We start from the raw sequence: 10193 nt of genomic DNA, 5'->3' as shown, positions 1-10193 counted from the left end.
AGGTCTTGTTTTTGTATCCATTCAGCCAGTCTGTGTCTTTTGTTTGGGGCATTTAATCCATTTTCTTAATTGTTTTGGGTTTGTTTTTGTAGGTCTTTTCTTGTGTTTCCTACCTAGAGAAGTTCCTTTATCATTTGTTGTAAAGCTGGTTTGGTGGTGCTGAATTCTCTTAACTTTTGTTTGTCTGTAAAGCTTTTGATTTCTCCATCGAATCTGAATGAGATCTTTGCTGGGTAGAGTAATCTTGGTTGTAGGTTTTTCCCTTTTATCACCTTAAATATATCGTGCAACTCCCTTCTGGGCTGTAGAGTTTCTTCTGAAAGATCAGCTGTTAACCTTATGGGGATTCCCTTGTATGTTATTTGTTGATTTTCCCTTGCTTTTAATATTTTTTTGTGTGTTTAATTTTCAGTAGTTTGATTAATATGTGTCTCAGCATGTTTCTCCTTGTGTTTATCCTGTATGGGACTCTCTGGGCGTCCTGGACTTGACTATTTCCTTTCCCATATTGGGGAAGTTTTCAACTATAATCTCTTCAGATATTTTCTCAGACCCTTTCTTTTTTTTGCTTTTTCTATAATTCAAATGGTGGTACACTTAATGTTGTCCCAGAGGTCTCTGAGCCTGTCCTCCATTCTTTTCATTCTTTTTTCTTTATTCTGCTCTGTCACAGTTATTTCCACCATTCTGTCTTCCAGCTCACTTATCCATTCTCTTGCCTCAGTTATTCTGCTATTGATTCCTTCTAGAGTATTTTTAATTTCAGTTATTGCATTGTTCATTACTATTTGTTTCCTCTTTAGTTCTTCTCTGTCCTTGTTAAATGTTTCTTGTATTTTGTCTGTTTCCGAGATTTTGGGTCATCTTTACTATCATTACTCTGAATTCTTTTACAGGTAGTTTTCCTACTTCCTCATCATTTATTTGGTCTTGTGGGTTTTTATCTTGCTCCTTTGCCTGCAAGATATTTCTGTGTCCTCTCATTTTGTCTGATTACAGTATTTGAGGTCTCCTTTCCCGAGGCTGCAGGGTCGTATTTCCTTTTGCTTCTGTTGTCTGCCCCCGGTGGTGAGGTTAGTCCAGTGGCTTGCACAGGCTTCCTAATGGGAGGGACTGGTGCATGTGTTCTGGTAGGTGGAGTTGAGTCTTTTATTTCTGATGAGCAGGGCCATGTCAGATGGTATGTTTTGGGGTGTCTGTGAGCTTAGTATGATTTTAAGTAGTCTGTGTGTGGTGGGTAGGTTTGTGTTACTGTTTTGTTTGTTGTTTGGTGTGAGGCATCCAGCCCTGGGCGTTGCTGGCAGTTGGGTGGAGATGGCTCTTGGATTCAGATAGAGGCCTCCGTGAGAGCTCTTGGTGATTAATTTTCCCTGGGGCTGGGAATTCTTAGTGGTCCAGTGTCCTGGACTCATTGCTCCCACCCCAGAGCCTCCGACCTGACTTCTTGTGGAGGGACCAAGACTCTGAAAGTTGCTCATTCCACAATAAAGGGGATTTTATAAAAAAGACTAACAAAACCCCCCAAAAATGGTAAAAAGTAAAATCAAATAGAAACAAAGAGACATGCACACACAAAAAAACAAAAACAGAACCAAACATCAAAAAGCAAGAGAACAGCAAGACAAACAAAAGAACCCAAGAATGAAATCAAACAATTAAAAAGAAAACTGACAAAAACAGAAAATCACAAAACAAAACCAAAGCAGAGTGCCAACTGAAGAAGGAAGCAAAGAAACAAACCGACAAAAATGATAAAAAATTAAACAAAGGATAAAGAAGACAGAACAACAGAAATGCACCATAGAAACAGAAATATAAAAAATAAAATAGAAAATATATTAAAGAAAAAAAATAAGACAAAACCCCAGACAAATGCTAAAAAACAAAATCAAACAAACAGAAATGGAAACACACACATGGAAAAGAAACAAAAACAGAACCAAATAAAACAAAAAGCAAGAGAACAACCAAATAGAAGAACTCAAAATTGAAATCAATTTGGATCGAAGCTAACAAAAACACAAACCTAAAAACTAAACCAAATCAGTGTGCCAACTGAAGAATAAAACAAGGAAACAGAACAAACTGATAAAAATAATAATAAAATAAGGTAAAAAGGAAAAAAAAACACAGGACAACAGAAAAGCAAAGTAAAAATGGAAATATAAAAAGCAAATAAAAAATATATTAAAGACAAAAAAATAAGGGAAAAGAACAACATAAAAGCAAATTAAAAATAGAAGTATATAAAAAATATGTTATAAAACATGAAGATCCCAAGACTAAAAAAAAAAAGAAAAATACTAAGACAAGAAACAAACAAAAAGAAAGGAAAAAACAAACAAAAAAGAAAGCCAGAATCAACAACAGAATGAATCAAAACATAATAAAATTAATAGTAATAATTATGTTTCCCTGGGATCTCAGCTATAAGTGTCCTTGCACAAGCTGTGAGCCACAGCCCACCTCTGCCTCCCTAAGAGGCTCTCTTCTGCCTCTGGGTTGGTCTCTGTACCTGCTGTGGGCCCTGTGGGGACCACTCAGACTTTATTTGGCCCAATTCTTGTGTGTGCTTGACCCCAATGTCCACAGCTGCCAGAGCTAGACTGTTTTCATTTGTGGGAACATTCATTGTCTACTTAGATATTCCATAAACACAGGGTCTACCTAGCAGATTGCAGGGATGTAATCTGCAGCTTATACAGCTGTTGGAAAGATTTTCTATCTTCTTTAGTCGCCCTGTTCCTGGGGTTCAGCTTTGGTTTTATCCCCACATCTACGTGTGGTCCACCCACAGGAGTCTGGTCCTGAGGCTGCTTTGGAGCTTTCAGGTCTGCCCCAGTAAGGACAGGGCACAGAGGTGGTATGACTGCTTGGATCGCAGGAGCCCCAGTGGCACCAAATGCACAGGAAAGCTGGCGGCCACAGGCGCAAGAGATATGACCCTAGTGAGGGCCTTTTCTGGCATCTGGCATAAGGAATGTGAGGGCAAGCCCTATCCAGGCTTTTCCTGACACCCTGCAGCAGGCATGAGAGAGCCAGCCCTGAGAGGGCTTCTTTTATTGTCTGTCAGCAGGTGCCAGCGAGTGGGGAGAGAGAGGCTACAATAGTGACTCCTTCGTCTGCTTGTAACTTAGCAGTAGTGCTCTGCTTCCATGGCAGTCTCGTCTTCCTCCACAGGCATTCCCTGCTGCTGATTTCCACGCCCCCGCCCGTCTCCTTAATATGTCTCCCCACAGCCAACAGCAGTTCTCACTCTGGGCCTGTTCTCCAATCCCCATGCTCCAGCTCCCAGACCCCTTGCACACCTGTGAACACACATCCCAGTGTGGAGCACAGAGGGCCACGGTACGGACTGTCTGTGTATTTCTCACCCTGTCCCATCTGCCACAGATCAGCCGCTTCATCCTCTTCCAACAGCCTCAAATGCTTCCCTTCTGTTCCAATAGATTTCCCCATCAGAGACGGGTTTCCCCGAATTCAAGAATCTCTCCTCTGCTTCAGCTCCCCCACCCCTGGGTGCAGGTCCTGTTCCACTTCCTCTCCTCCTTCTCCCTTCTTTTTTTCATCCTACCCAGTTATGCAGGGATCTTTATAGTCTTTTCTGGTGTCTAAGGTCTTCTGCTAGCGTTCAGCCAGTGTTCTGTGAGAATTGTTGCATCTATAGGTGTATTCCTGATGCATCCGTGGAGAGAGATGAACTCCACATCCTTCTACTCCGTCATCTTAATTCCCTCTGTGGTATCGAACAGTGTGGCGCCCAGTTACCTCCACACGAACATGAACCCACCACAAACGACAGCTCCTCAGTCCAGGAGAAGGGGTGTGCATCGCCATCTGGCTTCAGGACAAGGTCCTGACCTTGCCTAACTGCAGCATCCTAAAGTTTTTTTTTTCTTAACCCTGGTACTTTTTTTTTTTTTTCCACACTGAGTGGCTTGAGGGATCTTAGTTCCCCAACCAGGGATCAAACTCCAGATCTCAGCAGTGAAAGCATGGAGTCCTAACCTCTGGACCACCAGGGAATTCCCAAACCTGATCTCTTTTTAAGGCACTCTTTTGTTATTTTTAATTTTCTTATTGTCCTTTTTTGTTTTATTGTTCATGCTTTTATTGAAGTATAATTGACTTAACAATATTATACTAGATTCAGGAGTATAACACATTGCTTCAATATTTTTATACATTATGAAATTATTACCATAAGGTTAGCTACCATTTGTCACCATACAAAGTTATTATAATTTTACATTATTGACTATAATCCCTATGCTGTACATTATATCATATGGCTTATATTATGATTGGAAGTTTGTTCCTCTAAGCCTCTTTACCCATTTTGCCCATCCCCTCCATGTCTTTCCCTTCTGGCACCCACCAGTCATGTTCTCTGTATCTATGAGTCTTTTGTTTTGTTTCTTCCTTCATTTAGGTTCCATATACAAGAGAAATTATATGGTATTATCTTTCTCTTTCTGACTTATTTCACTTAGCATAATGCCTTCTAGGTTCATTTGTGTTGTTGCAAATGTCAAGATTTCATTATTTTTTATTGTTGAGTAATATTTGATTGTACATATATACCATAACTTTTTATGCATTCATCTACTGATGGATATTTGGGTTGCTTTCATATCTTTGTTATTGCAAATAATTATGCAATGAACATTGGGGAGCAGATACATTTTCAAATTAGTGTTTTGGTTTTCTTCAGATAAATACCCAGAATTGAGCTGCTGAATCATACAGAAGTTTTATTCTTAATTTTGGGGGAACCTCCCTACTGTTTTCCATAGTGGCTGCAGAAACTTACAATTCCACTAACAGTGCACAGGGTTCCCTTTTCTCTACATCCTCAGCAACACTTATTTGTTGTCTTTTTGATGATAGCCATTCTGACAGGTGTGAGATGATATATCATTATGGTTTTGATTTGCAGTTCCCTGATGATTAGTGATGTTAAGCATCTTGTCATGTGCCTGTGGCCCTGTGGAAGTCTTTAGAAAAATGTTTATTCAGATCCTCCACCCATTATTTAATTAGATTTTTTTTAAATATTGAGTTTTATGTGTCCTATATGTATATTGGGTATTATCCCTTATCAAATATATCTTTTGAAAATATCTTTGCCCATTCAGTAGACTGCCTTTTCATTTTTGCTGTACAAAAGCATTTTAGCTTGATGTCTCTTGTTTATATTTGCTTTTGTTTCCCTTGTCTGAGGAGACAGATCAAAAAAAAAAATATATATATATATATATATATGTATGTATGTATATATTGCTAAGATCAATGTCAAAAGCATAATGCCTACATTTTCTTCCAGGATTTTTATGGTTTCAGGTCTTACATTTAAGTCGTTAATACATTTTGAGTTATTTTTATATTTGTTGTATATGTTGTGTTGTTAATTTTATATATGTTGTGAGAAAGTGGTCTAGTTTCATTCTTTTATATGTAGCTGTCCAGTTTTCCCAACATTATTTATTGAAAAGGCTGTCTTTCCATTTTATATTCCTGTTTACTTTGTCTTAGATTAATTGACCACATAAACATGAATTTATTTCTGGGATCTCTATTGTGTTCCATTAATTTGTGTGTCTGTTTTTGTGCCAGTACCATACTGTTTTAATTAGTGTGGCTTTGTAATATAGCTTGAAATCAGAAATCTTGATACCTCCAGCTTTGTTCTTCTTCTTTGGCTATTTGGGGGGTTTTGTGCTTCCATACAAATTATAGAATTGTTTGCTCTACTTCTGTAAAACATGCCTAGGGTACTTTGACAGGGATTGTAGGGAATCTGTAGATTGCTTTGTGTAATAAGTACATCTTAACAGGATTAATTCTTCCATTCCCTTAGCATGGATTTTCTTTCTATTTATTTGTAGTGTTTTCAATTTCTTTTATCATTGTCTTATAGTTTTCAGAGTATAGGTTTTCACTTCCTTGATTAAATTTATTCCTAAGTATTTTATTCTTTTTGATGCAAGTATAAATGAGATTGTTTTCTTAATTTATCTTTCTGATAGTTTGTTATTTGTATACAGAAACACATCCAATTTCTGTATACTAATTTGGTATCCTTCAACTTTACTGAATTCATTTATTAGTTCTAACAGTTTTTTTTGTGGAGTCTTTAGGGTTTTGTATATATAGATCATGTCTTGTGCAAGTAGTGACAGTTTTACTTGTTTTCATCCAGTTTGGATGCCTTTTCACTTCGTTTTCTCATCTGATTGCTGTGGCTAATACTTCCAATACTATGTTGAATGAAAGTGGCAAGAGTGGGCATCCTTGTCTTGTTCCAGATCTTAGAGGAAAAGCTATTTTAAGTTTTTCACTGTTGAGTATGATGTTAGGTTTTCCACTTATGGCCTTTATTATGTTGGGTATGTTTCCTCTCTGTCCACTTTGTTGACAGTTTCTATCATAAACTGATGTTAAATTTCATTAAATGTTTTCCTGCATTTGTTGAGACAATCATATAATTTTTATTCCTTTTGTTAATGTGGTGTATCACACTGATTCATTTGTACATGTTAAGCCATCTTGAATCCCTGTCATAAATTCAATTTGATCATGGTGTAAGCTCCTATTGTTGAATTTGATTTGTTAATATTTTTTGAGGATTTTTGCATCTATATTCATCAAGGATATTAACCTGTTATTTTCTTTTCTTGTAGTGGCTTTTTCTGGTTTTGATATCAGTTTAATGCTGGACTTGTAAAATGAATTTGGAAACATTCTTCCTTGTTGGTATTTTGGAATAGTTTGAGAAGGACTGGTATTAAATTTTCTTTAAATGTTTGGTAGAGTTCACCCATGAAGCTGTCTTGTCCTAGACTTTTACTGGTTGGGAGTTTATTAATTAGTGATTGAATTTATTACTGATAATCAGTCTGTTCAGATTTTCCATTTCTTCCTGATTCAGGTTTAGCAAGTTGTATGATTCTAAGAATTTGTCCATTTCTTCTAGGTTGGCCAGTGTTTTGGTTTATAGTAGTTGGTAGTACTCTCATGATAGTTTGCATTCTGTGGTATTGGTTGAAATTTTTCCTCTCTCATTTCTGATTTTATTAATTTGGATGCTCTCTTTTTTTTTCTCAATATATCTGGCTAAAGGTGATCAATTTTGTTTATCTTTTCAAAGAACAAGCTCTTAGTTTCATTGATGTTTTCAATTGCTTTTTTAACTTTCTACTTCACTTATTTCTACTCTAATCTTTATTATTTTCTTTATTTTATAAATTTTGGTTTTATTCTTTCTTCTTTGTCTAATTCCTTTAGGTGTAAAGTTGGATTGTTTATTTGAGATTTTCTTATTTCTTGAGGTAGGTTTATTTTGCTAGGAACTTCCCTTCTAGAACAGTTTTTGCCACACTCCATAAAATTAAACGTTGTGCTTCCATTTTCATTTGCTCCAGGAATTTTATTTCTTCTTTTATTTCTTCATTGACCCATTGGTTGTTTAATAGTGTGTTGTTTAGTCTCCACATGTTTGTGTTTCTTCTAGTTTTTTTCTTGTACTTGGTTTCTAGTTTCATATTTTTGTGATAGAAAAAGATGCTTGATATGATTTTAATCTTATTAAATTTATTTAGACTTGTTTTGTGGATTAACAAGTGATCTATCCTGGAGAATGTTACATGTGCACTTGAAAAGTATGTATTCTGCAACTTTTGGATGGAATGTTCCATATATATGTATTAAGATTACCTGGTCAAATGTGTCACTTAAGGCCAATGTTTCATATTGGTTTTCTGTCTAGATGATCTGTCCATTGACAAATGGGGTATTAATGTCCCTAATATTATTATGTTACTGTCAGTTTCTTCACATCTGTTAATATTTGCTTAATATATTTAGATGTTCCTATGTTGGATGCATAAATATTTACAAATGTTATATCCTCTTCTTGGACTGACTCCTTTATCATTACTCAATGGCCTTGTCTTTTGTTACATTCTGTTGTAAAGTCTATTTTATCTGATATAAGTATTGCTACCCAGCTTTCTTTTAGTTTCCATATTCATGAAATATTTTTTTCCACCTTTTAACTTTCAGTCTGTGTTTATTTAGAACTGAATTGTCCTTTGTAGTAGCATATAGACAGGTCTTGTATTTTAATCCATTCAGCCATCCTATGTCTTTTGATTGGAGCATTTATTCTATTTACATTTAAAATGATTATTGATATGTACACACTTAATTGCCATTTTTAAAATTGTTTTCTGGTTGTTTTTTGTAGTACTTCTCTGTTCTTCTTAGTTTCTTACCTTGTGGTTTGATGATTTTCTTTAATGTTGTTTGGCTTCCTTTCTCTTTATTTTTTGTGGATCTATTGTAGATTTTTGATTTGTGGTTAATTCAAGGTTCATGTATATCAAGGTGATAGTCACTTAAGTTCAAACGTGTTCTAAAACTACTACATTTTTCTCCCTGTTCCATGTTTTATGTTTTTTATGTCACATTTTATGTCTTTTTTTTAAAGGAATGATTTATTTGGAACACTTTTTACATGCATAGTCATTTGATGTATGAAATATTATTTATAAGACTAAATATTTATACTTGTCTCATTTATGTGCTAAAATTGTGTTTTTTTACGATTTTTGAACAGCTTTAATGAGATATAGTTCACATCATACAATTTACTCATTTAAAGTGTACAATTCAGTGGTATTTAGCCTATTCAAAATTATGTAGTCATCACACAATCATCACCACAATCAACTTTAGAATATTTCATCACCCAAAAAGAAACCCCATACCGATTAGCAGTCATTCCCCATTTCACCCCAACCAGCCATAGGCAACCACCAGTCTATTTTTTTCTCTATAGATTTGCTTATTCTGGACATTTAATATAAATGTAATTATACAGTATGTGGTCTTTTGTGTCTGGCTTCTTTCACTTAACATTGTGTTTTCAAGGTTCTTCCATGTTGTAGCATATATCAGTACTTCATTCTTTTTTACTGATGAATAATATTCCATTGTGTGGATATATAACATGTTATTTTTTCATTCATAATTGTTTCTACTTGCAGCTAATGAATAATGCTACTATGAACATCAGTGTAAAATTTTCTGTGTGTGGATATATTTTCATTTCTCTTGAGAGTAACTTCTGGGTCATATGGTAGCATTATGTTTAACTAATTGAGGAACTGCCAGCCTATTCTCCAAGGCAACTACACCATTTTACAAACTCACAAGCAGTGTATGAGGGCTCCAATTTCTCCACATCTTCACCAACATTTGTTATTATCTGTCTTTTTTTATTATAGCCATCCCAGTGGGTATGAGATGGTATTTCATTGTGGGTTTGATTTGCATTTCCTTAATGGCTAATGATGTTGAGCATCTTTTCATGTTCTTACTGGCCATTTGTATATCTTCTTTAGAGAAATTTCTGTTCACATACTTTGCTCATTTTAAAATTGGGTTGTCTTTTTACTCTTGAGTTGTAAGTTTTCTTTATATTTTCTAGATACAAGCACCTTATCATATATGATTTGAAAATATTTTCTCTCATTCTGTGGGCTGTCATTTCTCTTTTTTGATAGTATTCTTTGAAGTACAAAAGTTTTGATTTTAAGTCCAATTTATCTTTTTTTCTTTGCTGTTTGTGCTTTTAGTGTCATACCTAAGAAAGCATGGCCTAATTCAACATAATTAAGGTTTAAACCTGTGTTTTCTTCTAAGAGTTTTGTAGTTTTAGCTCTTACTAAGGTTTTTTGATCCATTTGGAAATAATTTTTGTAAACAATGTGAGGTTGTGGTTCAGCATCATTCTTTGGCATGTGGGTATCTAGTTGTCTCAGCAACATTTGTTGAAAAGACTATCCTTTCTCCGTTGAATTATTTTGGTACCCTTGTTGAAAATCAACTGACTGTAAATGTGAGGGTTTATTTCTGGACTCCCAATTCCATTCCATTGATCTATATATGTTTGTCTTTACACCAGTACCACAGTCTTGATTACTGTAACTTTGTAGTAAATTTTTAAGTCAGGAAATGTGAATCCTCCAATTTTGTTCTTTTCAAGATTGTTTTGAATTTGAATTTCTCCATGAACTTTCTTACACATTCTTGTTTCTAGCTGTGGCACTTTTTTTTCTGCTTAAAGAAGACTCTTTAAAATTTCTTGTAAGGCCAGATTAGTGGTGATGAGCTCCTTTGGCGTTTGC

Source organism: Orcinus orca, chromosome 1 (genome assembly GCF_937001465.1).
Source record: "Orcinus orca chromosome 1, mOrcOrc1.1, whole genome shotgun sequence".
Classification (NCBI taxonomy): Eukaryota; Metazoa; Chordata; class Mammalia; order Artiodactyla; family Delphinidae; genus Orcinus; species Orcinus orca.
The sequence above is the reverse complement of the archived record's forward strand: the minus strand, read 5'-3'. Positions refer to the sequence as shown.